Source organism: Stegodyphus dumicola, chromosome 8, assembly GCF_044657685.1.
Source record: "Stegodyphus dumicola isolate Sdum_Otavi_A_Nest chromosome 8, ASM4465768v1".
Classification (NCBI taxonomy): domain Eukaryota; kingdom Metazoa; phylum Arthropoda; class Arachnida; order Araneae; family Eresidae; genus Stegodyphus; species Stegodyphus dumicola.
This window is the reverse complement of record NC_140775.1, coordinates 147,898,772-147,919,290: the sequence shown is the minus strand read 5'-3', so window position 1 is coordinate 147,919,290 and position 20,519 is coordinate 147,898,772. Positions and strand designations below refer to the sequence as shown.

Below are 20,519 nucleotides of genomic sequence, written 5' to 3'. Positions count from 1 at the left end.
ATGACCCAGTTACACTGCGTTTGTAACTACTTATTTTACGCTATTCGAAACAATAAAAATGTTAACTACTAATATCGCGTGACTTCTCCTGACACTTAAAACTCATAGACAAATGTTTTATTCCTCATACTGCTATTTATCATTGTTTGTATTACTGCCGTTCCTGGACTTTGAATGAATCATGCTGTTGGCGAATGAACTAAATTAATTTTTTAAATAGGACATATCATAGATGCTAAAAATGTCATCGTCTAAGACATACTTTTCTTATATTAATTACTGAATAGCACAGACTCTTGATGTTTAAATTAAGGCTAGTAGACTTTCATACATTAATACGCGTATTTTAATAACTATGCAGCTTAATTTATTGTGCGTAAACAGTATGGCATGAAGACAAAATGATCAAATTTGTAAGCAGTCTGGGGGTTTACAGGGGTGCGAAATTACTAGAAAGACATCTGCCAGCCCTGACGGGTAAAACGGCCCTCACCCGGCGATCTGGGCTTGGATGACACAAAAGGGCAACTCATTCCATGCTGTTTCAAGTCTATACCACACTTCATTGACCGTATTAGCTGGAGAGGGGTGGCGGGCAATTTCTCAGCAACCCGTGACCAGATGTTTTCAACTGGTGACAGATCTGGAGACAGTGCCGGCCAGGGCAGCAATCGAATACTCTGTTTATCGAGGAAGGCCAGAATACGATGTGCAACATGTGGTCTTGTATTATCTTGTTGAAAGATGGCGTTTGGCAGGCCTCGAAGATAGGACACAACCACTGAAAGTAAAGTGTCAGAAATGTGCTAATATGCGTTCAAATTACCGACTATCCGAACTAGAGATGTGCCTTCCCAAACTATCACACCAGGTACAGGATCCCTATGCAAGCAGGCGACATGTGGTCTCCTAGGAGGCTCCAGACACGTATACGGCACAGAGAACCGGAATACTGCACACAGAACCGGCATTGAAATGACGACATTGTGCCACTCCTACATCCAGCTTTGTCGTTCGGGACACCAGAGTCGCCGTCTCTTTCTATGCTGCATTGTCAAGGGAAGTCGAAGTAATAGTCAGCCTGCTGATAGTTCACTCTACTGCAAACGTCGACGCACCTTACGAGCTGATACTGGGCGTGCTGCGAGCATGCGCATTTCCTGACTAATAGTCCGTGATGTGAGCGTAAGATTTTGCAGGGCTGATCTCACAATATGCCTGTACGCTATGGCGTTAGTCAAGAGAGTGCATTGAGATCCTGCATGCCGTTCAGTATGACCCTCAGCAACCCATTGATCCCATACTTGCATGACAGTGGTTGATGTCGACTAGTGCGACGGGCGATATCATGGACGATGATCCACACTCTCGTTAGGCAACGATCCTGCGTCTAATTCCGACACTTGCTGGTAAACATTTCTTCTTATTATTTGAGGTATAATACTATATTCTGAGAAAACTCCGACCTTACAAAGCGCTTTCCGAGTGAGAAATTCACAACAAACTTTTCTTTTATGCAGTACTTCAGACGTCGTTTCTCCCTCCTGCGTCGTATAAATGCGCTGAAATGCTAATCATTTGCATATTCCAAACTCTTCTTCCTTTCGTGTGATTTTGACATTCGTTAGATCATTCCTTCCTGTGCAGCAATGTTAATGGCCAGCAGTGTAGCTTGCCAAGCAGCATCATTTGTGAAAAAATCCTTTTGGTTTAAAAACAGATACGAATATATCTTCTTCATTTTAATTTATTATTTTAACATCCTGTATTAACTAATATTTGCCCTTTTATTAAATATTATTTCAAATGTCTTAAGTGTCAAATGGTCTTATGCTATAACATTCCATTCCAAACTTAATCTTAAATCATCTTTCGTTAAACAGGACTCAGAGATGTAAAAATACAATAAATACAACTTAATTAATAAAAACACACAATGAAAAACATAAAAAATATTTCGTGAATGATATTTTATTGAAACTGGGAAAGGAAAAGAGAGAGAGAAAGAAAGGGGGAAAAATTGTCGAATTACATTTTTATTTACACTGAAAGCTCTTTTATTCTTGCATCTGCAATTTTAAGATATGCGATATTTTGCCACAGGGAAATAGATGTCACAATTAAATAGTGAAAACTGAGAAAATATACAACAAAAGTATATGCGAAGCAAAAACCTTTAAAAAAAATTCCAAACGTAGTGGAAGGTTGATAGTAATTTAAAATGAATATTTGTAAAAACCTAATAAGAGAAATCAATGAAATGGCAAGGAAAACATGGGCTATATCGGCGTATACTCTGTAACGTATTTTCACTTTATCTTCCTTTAGGCTTTCTTTTTCATACCTGAAAATTTTTAAGAATATGTAAATTAGAAAATATTGCATTAAAATTGAAAGTCTGTTTAATCGAATCATTATTTATCTTGATTAAATGTAACCTTAGGCATTAAAATATCTGAAAGTGTTTAACATAAAATACATTGAAATTAATTCTAGAACTTGGAGAATAATGAAAATCTCAAACACCATACTCTGAAATTAAATATTAGATTACTTCCTTTGTCAAGAAAGTTGCGTTACTTTTCTAAATCAATGTTTTAACCTTTCATTTTTCTTCTTTAACAGAAATGCTCGTAAAACGTGGAGAAAGGAATCTAAGAATTTTATAAAAAAATCTAAGAAAATGTTGATTGTCAGTATTACTGTGATACACCTGAAGCGCCTGCTCGCAAAAATTAAGAAAAAGTTTGAAAATTAAAGAAATAAATGGTTCTTAAGTTATGAAGAACAAGCCATAAGACAAACGGGCCTTGCACTTCTAATTTCAAAGCATTCATGAAGAAGTTGCGTCACGCGCATTGAGCTTCCAATGATTGAGTTTGATTATTAGAGACTATTTCTTACGCTCAGTAAAAGAAGTATATAACACTAGGACAACGTAATTCGTGGTTTAGTCAAGCCGAGAAAACACTTTTCGAGTATTACCGAAGAGGGATGCCGAATTTTAAGGAAAAATCACTCGCGACAACGTGACGTCACAGAAAAAAGGGCATATCCTCCGCCGTCTTGGAATCAAAAGACAAGTGGAAGTGACATTGTCATGTTTAAACGACGTCATACATAGTTTCGTTTTTATTTTGTGGCAACAACAATAGTTTTTTGTGGCAACGACGTTTTGAACCACGTGTTTTGGAATGATTCCTTTAATTACCTAATGTGTTTAATTATTTAGTACGTTATTTTTGATTGATTTCATTATTTAATACAGTAATTGTCAATGAATAACTTTTATAGAACTGTACGAGTTTTAAAAAGCTGGAATCGAATCTGCTACCTCTGGCTTGGGAGATCTGAGCTTTGTCTCTTGAATCCTCTTTGATCATTTGACTTTGTGCAACGGAAACTACCATGATGTCACTAGCAGGGTCGGCGGAAGCGGGCTTGCAAGACATTCTTTGCAGGCGGGCGCCGATCGGCCGACGACACAGAGCTCTTTTTTCTTAATGCAAAAGAATGTGATGATCCAAGCATGGAATTAAATGAATCTGAAGTTAAAGATTATTTAGATAATTCGATGGACGAGACTGGCATAAATGAAAATTCCTTTCTTCATATTGATTTTGATGATCCTGAAAAGTGGCCAACTCTTTAACGACAAAGTGAAGATGACTTTGTCTGATATGGGGCCTATTCAAAAGAAAGGTTTAATGTATCCGAAAAGTAATAATGGATGTAAATTTAGTGTTACATGTTACAACAGAAAAAAGGAAAAGGGAGAATTAGTTTCCCATTCGTGGCTATTATATTCAACACATACAAATTCTGTTTTTCGCTTTTGTTGCAAACTATTTGCATCGAGTGACAGTAGTAGCCTCGTAAAAGACTATGATGATTGGATAAATGTATCTAAAGTTTTACATAGGCATGAGACTAGTCGAGCACATATGAAAAATTTCTTAAAAAGAAAAGAGCTTGAGAAAAGTTTGAAAAATGTAATAATAATTGATTCCTAAATACAAGAGATGTATGAAATGAGAAAAAAATGGTCAAACGTATTAGGAAAACTGGTTTTGATTATAAAATTTCTTGGCAGTCAGAATTTAGCCTTTCGAGGCTCATCTGATGTGCTGTACCTAAAAGACAATGGATACATCTTAAAATTATTGGAATTGTTTGCAAAGTTCTGTCCAGTTATGGAATTTTACGTATAAGGAGTATTACTACCTAAAGCTAGCAATAGACAGAATTTATTATCTAAGCAAAAACAGTCAAAATGAAATGTTGCAAATTATTGGCAGTAGTATAAGAGAGAAAATCTTACTACCTCTTCGAAAAGCCAAGTATTATCCTATAATTTTAGATTTTACTCCCGATATTAGCAAAACTGAACAGATGAGGGCTGTCATACGTTTTGTCCTCTGCAATGAAGGTGCGGCAGAAATCGAGGAGCACTTTTTAGGCTTTATTAAAGTTGATGATTCTACAGGTAACGGTCTGTGAGACAGTAATGGAAATGTGAACATTCCTTTGCTGATATGAGAGGCCAGGGATATGACAACGGCACAAATATGACAGGGAAGAAAAATGGTCTTCAAAATAATATCTTAAAAATAAATCCTCGTGCGTTTTATCATCCTTGTTAAGCTCATAGCTTAAATTTAATGATTAACGATGCAGCAAAAGTGAATGCAGATGCAGTTAATTTTTTTTTCGACAATTTAAGAATTATACAATTTATTTTCTTCTTCTCCTAAGAGATGGGCAGTTCTTTTGAAAAACATTTCCAGTTTAACCTTAAAACCAACACTCGATAAGAAAGCAAAATTGAAGCCATTTGACCTTTAAGATATCAACTAGGAGAAATCTATAACGGTCTTTTTGAAATATCCGAAGGTGAATGCTTTTCAAAAGAACTGCAACATGAAGCACGAAGTCTGTTTGAAAATCAAGAGTTATAAATTTATTTGTTCCTTGATACTTTGACACAATTTGCTTAAATTAATCCAATCACCAAACAATGGCAAGAAAGTGGTTTAGTATTACACTAGCCTTAAAGACAATAAGTAACTTAAAAATATTCATTGAAGAATATAGAAGTATTCTTGAGAAAGCCAAAAAACTGAGTGTCGAAGTGGATGGCGAGCCACAGCTCAAAACTTTTGAAGAAGTCCGACGAAGGAAAAAGAAATGTCCCTTCGATTACGAGCATGCTGACGAATCCTCTTAATCTTCAGAGAAGTCTAGGGAAAGTGTCTTTTTTTAGAATTTCGGATAATGCTTGGGTATCATTAAATGAAAGATTTTAGGCAATTAAAAATCACTGAGGTAATTTTAGTTTTCTGGGTAATTTATCTGAAATCGATAATGCAAATTTGAAAATAAAATGCAGTAAATTAGAAAAATGTTACAGTAGGGTGACAATAAGGATATTAATGTAGAAGAACTTTATGACGAAATAGTAGCTTCGAAAGACATTTTTACAGCCAGTATGAAAGACCCATTCGATATTCTGAACTTTAATTGTGTCAAATAATTTGTGCTTCCCGAACTTAAAGATCATATTGAGAATAATAGTTAGCATTCTTATATCGCAGTAAAGTCTCATAAATCTAGCTTTGATTGCCACTGAAAATGAAATCTGCCAAGAGATAGATGCAAAAGAAATTATAGAAAAATTTGTAAATATGAAATGCAGAAAATAAATTATTCTCTATAAATTGTTAAAAAAAATTCAACGGATGCTTTCTTCAAAACTTCCTTCTCCTATACAAAAATTTATAAAAAAGGGGGCGGGTAACTTCAGCTATCTTGCAGGCGGGCCCGGATGACCTTGCGCCGGCGCTAGTCACTAGGCTGGAGGATTGCGCATGCGCAAGCCTTCCTTGGCATGAAAATCGCTTCACACCTTTGCGCTTCCGCGACGGCGAACGAAAACAACTTTAAGACCAATTCCGCTTCTCGCTAACAATATGCTTCGTCTTTCAACTAATCAGAATGTTTTGCTTCTTGAAGTGGACGTAGATTATATTTTAGCTTTCTAAATCATTACTTTATTCTTTGCTGTTTTAAATGTAAGATTTTCCCGCATTTAAAATTTTTCTTTTTTATTTTACAAGCATATTTTTTGTTGCTTTCTCTTTTCTTCTGACTTTTAGTAAATTGATTTTTTTTTTTTCATTTTTATTCCATCTTTTGCTTTCGCAAACGTAAATTTTACTTTTAATTTCTCAAATTAATGTTTCTACATTTTATTTCTAAAAATGTAATAATTTTTCCACAAGGTTCATTTTTCCTTTTCATTTATTTTACTTGGCGTCCAACCGATACCGTGGTTAGCGTAGCTCACTGCTGTGCAAAAGGGCCCGGGTTCAAATCCCAGAGAAGGCATGGATGTTTGTAAATGTATAGCGTCGGGAGGCATGGCGGCACTCTAAATATGCGGCGAGCCGAAAGCAAAGAACGTCTATGTAAAGAAGGAAAGGCTCCATAGACGTAATGTAAACCAGATTGTCTTCTACGCCGCTAGAAAGAAGAGGGGAAATTCGTTAAGGGATTTGGCAACGGAATACATATTCTTTGCCGAAAGTCCTCTGATGAGGTTTGGTTTAACGGGAGAGGGTCTCGGACCCGTCCTCTCGGGGTGCCCTCCATCAAAATTGAGGATGGCACTGAGCTAAATCGTACTGTCACCCGTATGGTGCTCAAGCCTGTTGCCAACGACAGGCGTATCTTGAGTTCCTTGCCAAGAGGAATTTTGTAAGCTTGGGCTGATGTCACTGTCAGACAAGTGAGCATAAGTAACTAGGACAACTCATTTTACTTTATAATTCTTTTTTGCATTTAACTTTCTTATTTTATAAAAGTAATATTTATTTTTGTAAGTTTATTTACTTTTTTCTTTTCGCTTTTTATTTTTAAGAATGTAATTTTACATTTTTCATTTTATTTATTTTATAAAAGTAATATATATTTTTATACGTTTAATTTTTTTAAAATTTAGTTTAATTTCTGTTTTCACAAACGATATTTTTGTTTTTATTTTTTTCCTTCTGTATGTACTTCAAAAGTAAATTTTAATTTTTTCCTTTTACACTTTCTTCTTTTACGTTTTATAAACGTAAATTCTTTTAGTCTTTAAACTTGTTTCTTGTTAGATTTTTATTTTACCCTTAACTTTTTCCTCCTTGTTCTAAATACTTATTAATATATACTTCTATTTCTTCAAAAGTAAACTAACATATATTTTTCTGTTTGAAAAAACATTTAAGCTGGAATTTAATGACATGAATTAATTCCAGTTTAAATTTTGACATGAATTCCAAATAATAATGATCCAACTTAAAATTTTCAATGCTTTCATTCTAACATAAGATTTGCATTTCAAACTGACATTACTTAACGCTGAACTCTTACAGCCTTTTTGAGTACGACTTAAACGAAATTTTAATACATTTTAGTATGACTTAATTAAAAAAAAAGCCACATTTTCAAAAAAGCATTATTTTGCTTAAACACTTGAGCCAAATCATTCTTCGACATATAGCATTAAACTTCTCATGAAGATCATACATGATAAGTAAATAAAATACACTCCATAAAGTATAAGGTAACCAAAAAAAAAAAAAAGCTCTTGCCGTTTCTGATATGACACTGGAAGAGTGAACCCCAACATAAAAATAGTCGCCAAATAAGGAGATGCAGTGGTTAGAATGGGAGTTCGGCAGCGGTCGGCCACAAGCGCTGGACGATGAAGCCCTTAAAGCAACCATAGGGAATTTCAGTAGCCAAACATGTGGCGAGTTTGCTTATCTGATGAAATGATCAGACTCCATTTGCACCGCATATGAAAGGCAGCTAAGCAAGTGGAACAAGCTAAGCAAGTGGATACCGATGCAAACAAGCATCGGTACCCACTTGTCCGATGCAAACAAGCAACAGCGTGTCGCTGCCTGTTTGTCATTGTTTATTCGGCACCGCAATGCATACATATTTGATCAAGTACTCACCAGCGTTGACAAGTGACACCAGCGTTGACAAGGTCACCAGCGTTGACCGCCTGAGTATGACCCACCCAGGCGTTCCAGACATTAGTTGTCACCACGAGACACTGTGCCTCACACTGCGACGCCTTCTCTTCACCCACGCAATATCATCCTTTGTATCTGGTGGACTAGTCACCAAGTGGCGCACCATGAGCTCCTGCCAGTGGGGCAAACCATCACAGCAGGCCTGTACTCGCAGCAATTGTAACGTGTGCATCAGACACTGATGCATAAAGAGCCAACACTGGCAATCGTAAAAGGGTACTCCTCCTCCCTGACATTGCGAGACCGTATGCGGCTCGGGAGGCCAGAGGCACCATCCAGCGATTGGGCTGGGAGACACTAACCCATCCACCATACTCCTCAGACCTCGCGCCAACAGACCACCACCGTTTCCTTCCCTGGACAACCATCTTCGTGGGAAATCCTTCAACAACCGGCCAGATCTCGAAAAGGCCCTCGCGGACTTCTTTGCGGCCAAGACTCCTGAGCTTTACCGCGACGGCATCGCACAGCTAGCCACTCTTTGGCAAAACGCACTGGATGCCGATGGTGATTACTTTGAGGATTAGTGGTGATTATTATTTGTTTTATGACTTTTTCATTCTGATTGTCCAAAACGGCAAGGTCTTTTTTGGTTACCTTGTATTAAACACATTTTCCCTTTTAAACGGTTGTATTCTTAAGATAAAGAGATACAGTATGAATGCTTAGAACCAATCGATGCTATAGTTCCGCATTGCCCCACGCATTCATCAAAACACATATATACTTTAAACTCAGCTAAAAAAATTTCAAATGCAAGTATTCAATTAGGAATTCTTCACAAATTAGAGAAAAGATAGGATCACAATGAAAATTGATAGATGCTGAAAAGCATATAAAGACTTAAAAAAAATCGTTCCTGGAGAAGATTCTAAGCCAAACTTGTTCTGTTCTGCACATGAGGAGCATTCTTCCCTTCATATTAATTAAACATTCAAGATAATTGTCATATATCTAGGTACTTTCAATCACATTAGTTTATAATGCAAATTACCAGAACACTTTCAGACCTATAAGAGAAGTATTCAATATTCAAGAAAAAATCTTCTTCTCGTGGTAAACAGCAATACTGAAATATAAAATGGATGAAGAAAATGTCAGATTTCCAACAAAATCAGCATCTGAGTATGGAAAACATGAACAAGGATTGGATATTTTTTTCGGAAAATGTTTCGAATGGGACAAGTTTGTACCTTACCTTAACTAGTTTCACGAATTGTGCATGAAAAACAATGAAATATTTTTATCTTACTCTTATCTATAATCCATTTTTTATTCTAAAATCTTCCGTTTGAAGACTGCATTCTACCCTTAGGGGAATTTAATAAATCAGGGTAATTTCGTTTTCTGAATATTCAGGTTCAAATTTATTTCAACAAAAAGGCATAAAGTTTTTGAACGATAATGGAATATACCGTAACCAAGAGATCATGATAAATTAGGTTTTTTTTTTTTTTTTTTTTTTTTTTTTTTTTTTTTTTTGGCTTTATGAATTCATGGATACGTAGCAAAATTTTAATGTACTACGAACTTTTTAAAAATTTATTACGACCACTGTTTTTCATTACCTAGACTTTTGGGAAACATTTTTTTATTAATGTAACGTAATTTATAAGAAATATCAATTTATTTATTTAATTTTAGCATACTTTCCTTTTATAGTATGGAAAGGAGATACGAAACATGTCTAAGAAAATATCAGTATCTTTATAAGAAACATCAACTTTTAGAACGCTTTGATTACTTAAAGACCAGAATCATTGTTTTGTAAAAATGTTTCTCTCTGACTCAAAATTTACTTCTTTATCACATTCGAAAGGAACAATTAATAGTACAAAATTGTTGTATTGCATTGATGAACAATTATTATATTTTAATTTATTGTATTACATATCAAGCGAGTATTTGAAAAAAAACTCATGTTTTCTTCTATCTTTTTCATTTCAAGCCAGATTTTACTAACACACAAAAATTTTTACTTCATTTTCAGTAAAATCTTAAAGACTGTTGTTTCATTACTAAATTTGGTATTTTTAACTACATTCTATTAAACAGAAAACATTTTAACTTATTACGAAGCATAATTTATGCGTGTACTTTGCTATACTTTTTGATTAATTTTCATACCATTTACTTATCTATGAAATTTGACTCCTAGTCCAGTGCCTAATGTATTACTCACTTTAACTTTCCTATAACTAACATAATTTTTCCTTAGAATTTTAACAACGTTTATAGGCAGTGGTATCACTTCAAGAAAGAATTAATTCACCATAATATACTTTCTTAATTAGCGGAATGCTTCTCTCGCTATTGAAAACAGTTGTTTGCATATATCATGTTCAAATAAATTACGTGAACATAAGGGAACTATCTTGATATTTGTTGCATGCTAATCATATCATTTAAGCCAAACTCCGAAGCAGAATGCATGTAACCAAGCAAATAAAATTTCAAAACTCCTCGACTCACGTTGGTAGTAGAGTATGTTATTAAGAAAGAATTACTATATATTAGAAAAAGACACTTACCCTTTTTTTTTTTTTTTTTTTTTTTTGCTGTCTTGCAAGCTCCCATTTTGGGAACCTCTTTGTTAGTATAGGGTTGTGTTATTAACAAAGAATTGCTATATTAGAAAAAGGTACTTACTCTTTTTTGCTATCCTCACAATCTTTCTCCAACGAAACTGCACACATATCTTTGCTATTTTTCACTGATGATTCGGGCTTAGGTTTGTCCTGATTGGCGTCACTGTTATGCATCATAGATGGAAGAAAGCTTTCGGAAATCTCTTTTAATGAGAAATTAGAACAGTTTTCCTGCGGAAATTCTGACAGACTACGTAAAGCATCATTTTTCTTTACGTCAACTTCATCTTTTTGTAGCACAGCTGAAAAACAAACAAATATTTTTACTTTTATTTCCACCTTTAGGTTAAAATTGGTATCCACAATCCAGTTTATTATAGCAATTTGTAATTTTATTGCTCCTTTTAATTTTTTTCTAACTAAATTTGAAAACTAGGTGGCCTTAAAAGCTCAAATAATCGAAATTAAAACCCTTATATGTGAAATCAATAATGCAGAAGAGATTTTTGAAAAACGCTTGCAATTTTTTTATTTCATTTTTACATACTATCTATTTTTAGACAAGAATTTAACTGCCATTTGTTTCAGATTCAAACAAGCAAAACAATTTCAACAAGGTTTACCAACGAAAGGAAACCAAAATATTGTTGCACGTTATGGGTTCGTAGAGAATTCTTTCATAACTACCTCAGTTGAACATGAAGAAATTGACCATTTATTCAGTAGCAGCTGTCACCCAAGTAAACTATTATAAATAGTTCAAGAGGAACACTAAGACAAATTCTCTTCAACACACGAGGAATGTCGCAGATCACTCAAAGAGTTTAAAATGCCGAGCATTGGGGAAAAACTCCGTATAAAAGCACAGTTCTGAAATGACCGTTGAACTCTATGAACTAACAGACCGACAAATCTAAACTCAGCTGTATTTATAGTGTTACTCAACACTTCTTGGAACTTCGAATAAAGTCTCCTTTAAAGCTCGAAAATGCAGTTGCCGGAAATTCCCAGTGTCTTATAATTAACGACATTTTACGAATTTAAGCGGAAATAAAAATTATCGTTAAAACCCACTAGGAAAGTTTCTACGTATATCTCAGCTTCTAACGGAATATATTCATAGCTTAAAGGCCGATCGATTCAGAATTGTGAAACCTACACCATAATGTATGAAATAAATACACGTAGGCACAATAGATGGGCTCAAGTTCGATTAAACAAAAATACACAATAAAATTATTACATAAAATGCCTTGAATAAATAAATAAAAATCACACATAACACTACAGATATACTTAAAAACAAAATATTATCAAATAAACACAAATCTCTATATAACTTTACAGGAATATTCTCCCAAGAATAATATTTATCAGCTACAGTAAATGATATATATTAGACAGTTCTTGTAATGATAATTTTATATATGCTGTTATTTGTTGCTTTATAGTTTAATTTTTTGTCACATTAAAATAAGTTTGATTTGATTGCACCGTTCATCCCCCCTCCCCCAAAAGAGTTGTGTCCCGAAATCTCCCGTTCTACTAGTCCGACTGACGAAATTCAAGTTGCATTTTTCCATGTCTCGAAAGCGCGACTTAGGGCATATTATGTATAGCGTTGTTCTAGCAGGCCAGTTTCAACTCAAATGGACTTTTCTAGAAATGACATGCCGATTTTTCTCTTATTTCATTTCGATGATTCAAATTATGTCTAAGAATCAAATTTTGTAAAGTTTAGTGAAAACTTAATGGGAGTATGGTTTAGTGCAATTTTTTCACTTGCCGTCAAGAGTGATTGATTCATTTGGCGAAGTCCTCAGTTTATGTTAACCTTTTCACTTTCACTTTTATTTTGTATGTACGGAAAAAACAATGCATCGTTTATTTTTTTATTTTTATTTATTTATTTTGCAAATATTTTTACTTTATATTACATTGTCACATCACAGTTGCTATTTTTAGAATTTTATTTTAAGTATTTAAGTTGCGTGGTTCTTCAAGTAATCATTTTAAGAATTTCTATTTATTCATTCGGATTGTGTACTTATAAAGTACATTTGCTCATATAAATGTTTTTGGAGTTTAACTACATTTATTTGAACTACATGAACCAAAAATTTGAACCAAAAAATACTTTGTGACTTAGTATACGCCAAAATGCATTTGAAAACCGCATATATTAAAAGAGAAATGTGTTAAAGCACGATTAATATGTCTTCCAATGGGCCATTGAGGAAGGCAATGTGTAAATTAAAATGATATATAATAGACAGTTTAATTTATAATAATATGTACATACTGTTTTCCATTGCTTTACACAGTTTTACTGTCTTACTTTTAATTTATTAAAATAAAGAAAAACTCAGTGGCGTAACAGCCCTAGCGGGCCAATGCCTGCAGTGCCCCGAAATCTGCTTTCTTGACCGTGGTCCCCGGGGTACGTAAGCATATGCCTTGAACAAGTGGTCAGCTTGGTCGCAGGACTCCCAGTGTTTAGTCCCCAAGCGAACTTGGTACTCATTTTATAGATCCAAAGGATGGAAATCAAGGGATGAAAGCTTGAGTCGACATTTACCCAGCCCAGGGATCGAACCCCGGACCTGTGGTGCTGCTGCGCGATGAGCTAGTCACTGCGCCACCGAGCCTCTAATTTGTTAAAATATTATCATTATTTTAAAATAAGTTCAAAATTTTAATTTTTTTTTAAATAGCAAAAATCAAAGAGCATTACACAAAAATATTTTTTTCTTTTTTGATTCTTTTGAGGCATTCTGCAGATAAATCTGCAGTTGTCCACTCTTTTTTATTTAACATAAAAACTTTTGAAACCTCTTCCTTTTTGCGATGCTCTTATGAGCAGATGCATCGCCTTCCATTTCATCAGTATTTGGTCAGAGTAAAATAGTTAACGATTTTAGCCATGACTACTCGACATCCTTAGCCCTTTCAGGGGCGCAATGTGATTTTTTAAAAGTTATGAAAAAGTAAGCATAATGACATGCAATGGTCCTATAGACAACATAAATGAGTTTTAAAAAAATTTTTTCGTCCCCCTTTTTGAAAAGGGGACCGGTTTCGCTTTGAAACCAGCGCCCGTCTAGAGCATTTAAGACTAAACATTTGCTTATTTATCTTTACTTTGCTGAAAAGTATCTGAACGTAACCCAAATTGCAGATTATACTAGTAAATTACTGAACAACTAATGAAGTAAGTAATATTTACATAAACACGCATTTTTAATTATGAATAAAAAATTTAAAACAGGAAACAAAAAAGTTTGAGACAAAAAGTAACTAATAATGCACTAAATTACTTACATAAAACTATGAAATATTTTTAAAAATTATGTTAAAAACTAAGAAAATTATATGTAAAAATAAAATAAATTAAGATGCGTACAATTATTTTACTATGAACTAGAAGCATGAGAAAAGCGACCGCTAAGAGAAGCATAATAAAAACGCAACTGTGAGTGTTTTCATCTGTTATCAGCTTTAAGAAGTAATTTAATTTTAGCAGCGGTTTTGAGAAAAAAAAAAAAAACCCAAATTTTCTAAATTAAAAAAAAATGTTGAAAATGCGGTTTCAAGGCGAAACCACGCCCCTGAAAGGGTTAGTGACTAAGCATGTGAAAAGCGTGAGATGAAGGAGAAAATTGGTTTCATCAACTCTGGTTGGTTTGGTTTATTAGATTACGGCAAAGCACTCGAGGGATATCTGCCTTAAGGGAGGGATGCCTTCGTGGAGGACTTTTTAAGGGAAACTGGCTCGTATACACGTTGCACATGGGGAAAGCCCCGAGGGCCCCATGCAGCCAGCCCGTTCGCGGGATTCGAACCTCGGACCGAACTACCAGTGTTCAGCGACGTTACCGCTCGGCCGCTGGTGGGCCCTTTCATCAACTCTGAAAACTTCTTTAGCTGATATCCGAAACTTTTTTTTTTTTTTTTTTTGTTGAATTCTAAAATCTTTAACAAAGTCAGCTGAGAAATTTTTGGATTCTTCGCCTATATAAAATTCTAAAACGTAATTTACGCTTATAAATCAGTTTCGCTGAAAAATAGTCCCCTTCCTATTCAACTCTGATGTTAATCATCATGTCTTTTTCTTTAGCATAAGCTAGTTCATTGGAAGCATTTTGAAAACTTTAGTGAATGAAAAACTTTAACAAAATATGTCCAGATATTTTCGCCTTTGAATACGCAATTTCTCTGGAACAGATTTTCTAAAAACTGCTGCGCTTTCTTCCAGTTTCCTTCTTTCAGAAAATTTTGCTTTCACTGTTGACACAAAAATTGTCAGTTTTTCTCAACAGTTCATAAATTTTATATGTTTATCAAATTCTTTTTAAACTTAACAGTACCTTTCAAAAAGATTGCTTTTCATTTTCCAGGCATTTAGCTGCAAATTAAGTTTAAATAAAACTTAGGGAACAAAGAACTAAAATGTATTTACCAAATGATAGACAAATAAAGTTTGTCCAAAACTTTTATCAATACAATGAAGAGTTTATTCTGTTCCACCTAGTGATCTAATCTTAAAATTAGTATTCTGAATTCTATAATTTTTGATAATTTTTAAGATTACTAATTCGCATATAGAGTACATTTTTAAATTACCCGTAACAGTATGAGGAAAAACTAGCTGTTTGAATAATTTTTTGTAAGAAATTTAACATAAAAATTATATTTCATATATTTTTACTAAAATATGGATATGATCGAAACTGTAAAATTCTTAAAACTTATTTTATTTTGCTAGATACTAAATGTGAAAGTATACGTTACGACATAGGTATATTGTGAATAGAAATTTCGCTTTTATGGAATAAAGCGGAAACTCGTTCCAAATATACTCAAGTTTCAAAAAACCAAAACTGAAGGGTCCGTCCTCAAAAAGCAAATTTTGAAAATTCCACTGTGAATTACTATCAGTTTCGAACAGTACGTTTCGGTATTCCCTTTGTCTTGCTTTAGAATTCCTAATTTTGACCAAAATTCGGTTATAATTAGACTAGCTGAAGTTCAAGTAATCGAAATTTTTACTGTGTATTATTCACAGTATGCAGTTAATTAACCGGTGCATATATATAACAAGCAAGGTAGTTATTACAATACTGTATGACCAATTTGGTCTAGATAACATTTTGCGCAATATGCTGCAAAATAAGTAAATTAGAAATTGTAGTAAGCTTGCCTAAAAGTTACCAGGAGCTGTGGCTCCAAAAAGTTCAACACGTTTTAAGAAACAATGTCATTGAAGGGTGAGAAATATGCTACACGAGAAAGGAAAAAAACACAGTAAAATACTCAGCGTTGGAAACTAGTAAAGGCAAAAAATTACAGTAAAATACCTATGGATGCGCCATTTGAAAAATTAATACATATGAAAATCAAACCAAGTAACAAGTAAAACATTAAAAAAACAAAATCAGATAAAAATAGAAAGCGGAAAATGGTAAATTAGCTGAACTCGACTTCCAAACTGGCTTTTCAAGGGAAATTTCTGATTTGAACGTCGAATCAAGCTAACCCCATTACGCGTTTCGCCGAAACAGACAATTGAAACTTTTTCGCTACAAAATTTTTTTAATTTAGACAAAGTGTCTTGGAAAATTTATTAGTCTCAATTCTCTGTTCCAATTTACTGACGCGTCCGCACAAAATGACACATTAAGGTGTTAAAATATGCAAAAACTATTCCGATTACATCTAAAATCAAGACTAAAATAAAAATAAAAATGAAAATAAATAGCGGTCTGCTATTAGTCCTAAAAATACAAAAACATACGGGCTGGGCCTGCAAGCTTAAAGATTTATAATTTTATAGATTTTAGAAACCTGTAATTAAATTTAAAAGAAAATTAATATGAAAACTAACATAGTGGGTCTTGCTAAGATCAAGAAAAAAGTTTGAACAAAAGAAACAGAAAAAACTGACCTGTGGCGATGCAGAACTCTTCCTCTTAAAACTAAGTTGAAAAGTAGTTGTAATTCCCTTCTGTGTACTTCAGTCGTGTGACGTAAGTAGGGGGAGCGATGTTCTGTGGGCATCAGCCAATACGAAAAGACTGTCCGTTAGCTGTAACTCGTCTCTAATTTTCGAAGGGGGTCGGAAAGCTCGGAAAAACGTGAAAAGATTTCAAAATGGCGTCAGTCATGTAGTTGGAAGAAAAAATTGTTACTGAAAGTGAAAATGGCTAATTCAGCTAAAACTACTAAACTTGGCCACAAAAGCAAGAGTAAAAGGAAAAAACAGCCATTTGTTAATAAAAAGTCGTAATTCTTCAAGCTAGCGGGCGATCAAGCTACTATGAAAAACGAAAAGGCCCGATTTGTTAATAAAAGCAGTAAAATTGGCCATTATAGAAATTTAAAACTATTTAAACAATAGTATTAAAAGTAATGTGCCAAAATTTTGGAGGAAAGATAATGTATAAACAAGAATTATCTGTACATTTTTTACATTAGATTCTCTGAATCAGCCATCCACCTTATACCGTCCTTCGGGCTTTAGGGATAAAATATCATTATCTAATTCAAAAAATCTAAAAATAGATAAGGCTAATGCCAGCTTTTTTTAGGGTATTTTTAATTATTTTATGAGGAATTAGGTTACTTTTCAAAATAGTTACGAAGTATAGTATTTCTTCTTGTAAGTGTTTTGCAGTATTGCAGATTCTTTTTATTCTGAGTAGCTGTGAATAAATTGTGTGAAGTATGACTCTTTTGGAAATATTTGAATTCCAGTTAGTTAATTTCAGTGAGGAAAAATTAAATTCTCTTCTTTTGTCGTAAACTTTTATAAAATTGTAATCAATAATATGTAAATCAAGGTAGACTACATTATGCTGTTCTGTATTTGTTTTATTTAGTTTTAAGCATGTAGGGTAGATATTAGCTACTTCTATTTTGTTGTAGTTATTAAATGCAATGACATCATCAATATATCTATAGATGTGTTGGTAAAATATACGTTCTTCTGTACTGAGTGAACGGACAAAGGTCAATTCTTTTGTAAAAAGGAATAATTCACAGACAGAGCTTGAAAAATTATCACCCATTGGGATTCCCTGTACTTGTTTAAAGATGCTATTGTTAAATTGAATAAAATTATTGAAGAGCACGTTGGAGAGGAATAGTTGCCATTTTTCGTTGCTGAGAATGATAGAAATTTGCGGAAATAAATCTGGAAGAGCTAATAAACTTGTAAAAACTTCTTCAAGTGGTAGAGAAGTATAGAGGTTTTCAAAGTCGTAGCATTGGATATGGTCTATTTTAAGTGAATTTACAGTTTTAAGAACTAGTTCGTTACTAGAGATCATCCAGTTGCAATGCAGATCCTCAAAATCATAGTTATTAATTAGGTCACGTATCATACGAAGTTTTTGTGCAAAAAGATAATCTATTTCTTTGAGATAACTTTTGGTACTATTAGCTATGAACCTGAATTTTATTGGAGACTTATGAAATTTAGGTAAGGCATAGAGATTGGCAAACCTGTTGTTATATTTCTGGGGATGTATTTTTAGCCTTTTATGGAGTGCGTTAAATTTATTGAGAAGAATCTTAGTACTGGTAGTGATTTTTTGGTGCAGGTGTTATTTAACTATTTATGCAGAAGGTTGAAGTAGAATTGTTGTCAAATAACACTAAAATTGTTGCTTGCTTTGTCAATCTTCGTGATAATAAAGTTATCTTGCAATTTTTTAATTAGATCCTCTAGACGTTTTTTATTGTGTAAAGAGTTGAAAAAAGGTGACTTGAACAGCAAACGTTGAAATTCTTTAATTAGTGCAGCTTTCTATTCAAGAAAAGTTGTAGTAGGTAAATTGGATCTAGTACCATAATAAATTTATCAAGATCATTATTGAATTGTTTGAGGCAAACGTGCTTATTAATACCGAAAGTAGGACGAAGTTTGGTGCCAAGTTGCATAAGGGTTCGTAATTCTACATCTTCAATGATATTAAGATCTCCAGTAATAACATGTTGGTGGAAAGGATCGACATATTATATATATATATATATAATAGAAACATTACAATTTATATTGATGCAACTTCCTCTCTTAAAAAAATGTGACAGGTATTTATAGAGAAGGGTTTTAGAAGTTTGTTTTTGGAAAGTCTTTAAGAGCAGATGGAAAGCTTTCCTTTGAATGGATACTTTAATTTTGGGGAAGTGAACATAATTGCAAAGAGGCAAATGTGGACACACGAGATGACTGAGGGCATATACTCATTTCGAAGCTCTGTGAAGTGGTTATTGACCGGTAGAAAGATGCATTATTGTGCAAAACAAGACATTTATAATAACGATTTCGGATTAAATAACATAAGATTAATAATCTGCGTAATTCTCGGTCATTTAAAAGTCAACTACTCAGCCAAGCATTTGAAACTACTCAATTGTTTTGACGTCTCATCCTATAAACTCAACCTAATTTCACTTAATCTAAACACATGCCTAATCTTTAAAGGTGAATAACTTAAGGATCTTTTTGTACCTGTGCACCACATAGTATTACACAAGGCTTACAGAGGTAAGTAAAAAAAAAAAACAAACAAATACAACAACACAACACAAAATAAAATAAACTTACAAATTCACAGAGGACACGTAAGAGATAAATTTACAGATGAAAGAGAAAGCCATTTTATGTTGGACAAATACGTGAAGAGGGGGAGGAAGTGTAATATTCACAGAGTTTAACCTAGAAATGAGTTCCTTTCGTCCTTCCTTGAGCTTTGAACAATAGAACAACAAATGTTCGACATTTCACTCCCCCGAAACTGCATGAACACAAGTCTGTACTAGATAATCTAAATCTCTTCAGATATGAATTGAATTTACCATGTCCAGTTAGAAATTGAGTAACTTCAAAATTGCAGAAAAAGTATTTATTATTCAGTCTGTGCGGAATGGAAGGAAAATATAGTTTAGTCAAAGAGGCAGTAGTAGAATTCCTGTATAGTTCATTCCACTTGAGTATTGTATCATCCCTACTTTTGTTCTTGTAAAATGACTTGGGAAGTATCATTGGAGTAATTACTTGAAGATGTGTAGCTTGTTTTGCCAACCAATCAGCCCTTTCATTTCCTAGATTGCCAGTGAGGCCACGTACATGAGAAAAGATAACATCAACACCCTTATTATTAAGGTCTTTAAGAAGAGCATGGGAAGTGACAGTTAATTTATTATATGAGAAGATATTCCTAAGAGAATATAAGGATGAAAGAGAATCAGTGCGAATAGGAAATTTAGCACTTAGCGAACAGTTGTTAGATATCCACTTAATTGACTCACTAATGCACAGTAATTCGGCTTGGAAAACACTGCATTCATTGGGAATTCTAAAGAGTTTGTATTCCAGTTCAGAACCATCATGGAAAACGACATAAGTTAATCCAACTCGATTTTTAATTTTAATGCCATCTGTATAACACACAACAGGGAAATTACCATCAACAGAATTGCCATAAATGATAGTTTGAATTGGCAAACGATTTGCAGGATGAGGAAGTTTAATGATACCATTAGCAAATTTATGTTCGATACCACAAATTTATGTTCAATACCAGCACCTTGGTATCAAACATAAATTTGCTGATGGTATCGTTAAAAGTTTTGTCACTTAAAACATGAAGGGCAATCAGAGGAATTCCTGAAATTACGAAACAGGCTTCATAGCTAATTGTTCTGTAGCCACACACAACTCTTAGTAAAATTCTTCTTTGAATTCTGAGAAGTATACGAGAATTCATCTTCTCTAAAGCTGTTTCCCACGCTCTAGAAGCATAATGTTCCAAACGCCGAAATGTTTTAAATAAAATGAATT

At 33.7% G+C, this 20,519-nt stretch overlaps 1 long non-coding RNA gene across 1 annotated transcript; it reads right to left on the bottom strand.

The window, feature by feature from the left end:
* Positions 1–1,961: 1,961 nt before the first annotated feature.
* Positions 1,962–11,498, bottom strand: LOC118179752 (uncharacterized). Its single transcript, XR_015042898.1, has 3 exons — positions 11,363–11,498; positions 10,737–10,977; positions 1,962–2,344 (listed from the first exon to the last, which is right to left on the bottom strand). It is a non-coding gene; the product is annotated as an uncharacterized LOC118179752 (long non-coding RNA).
* Between the last annotated feature and the right edge of the window lie 9,021 nt (positions 11,499–20,519).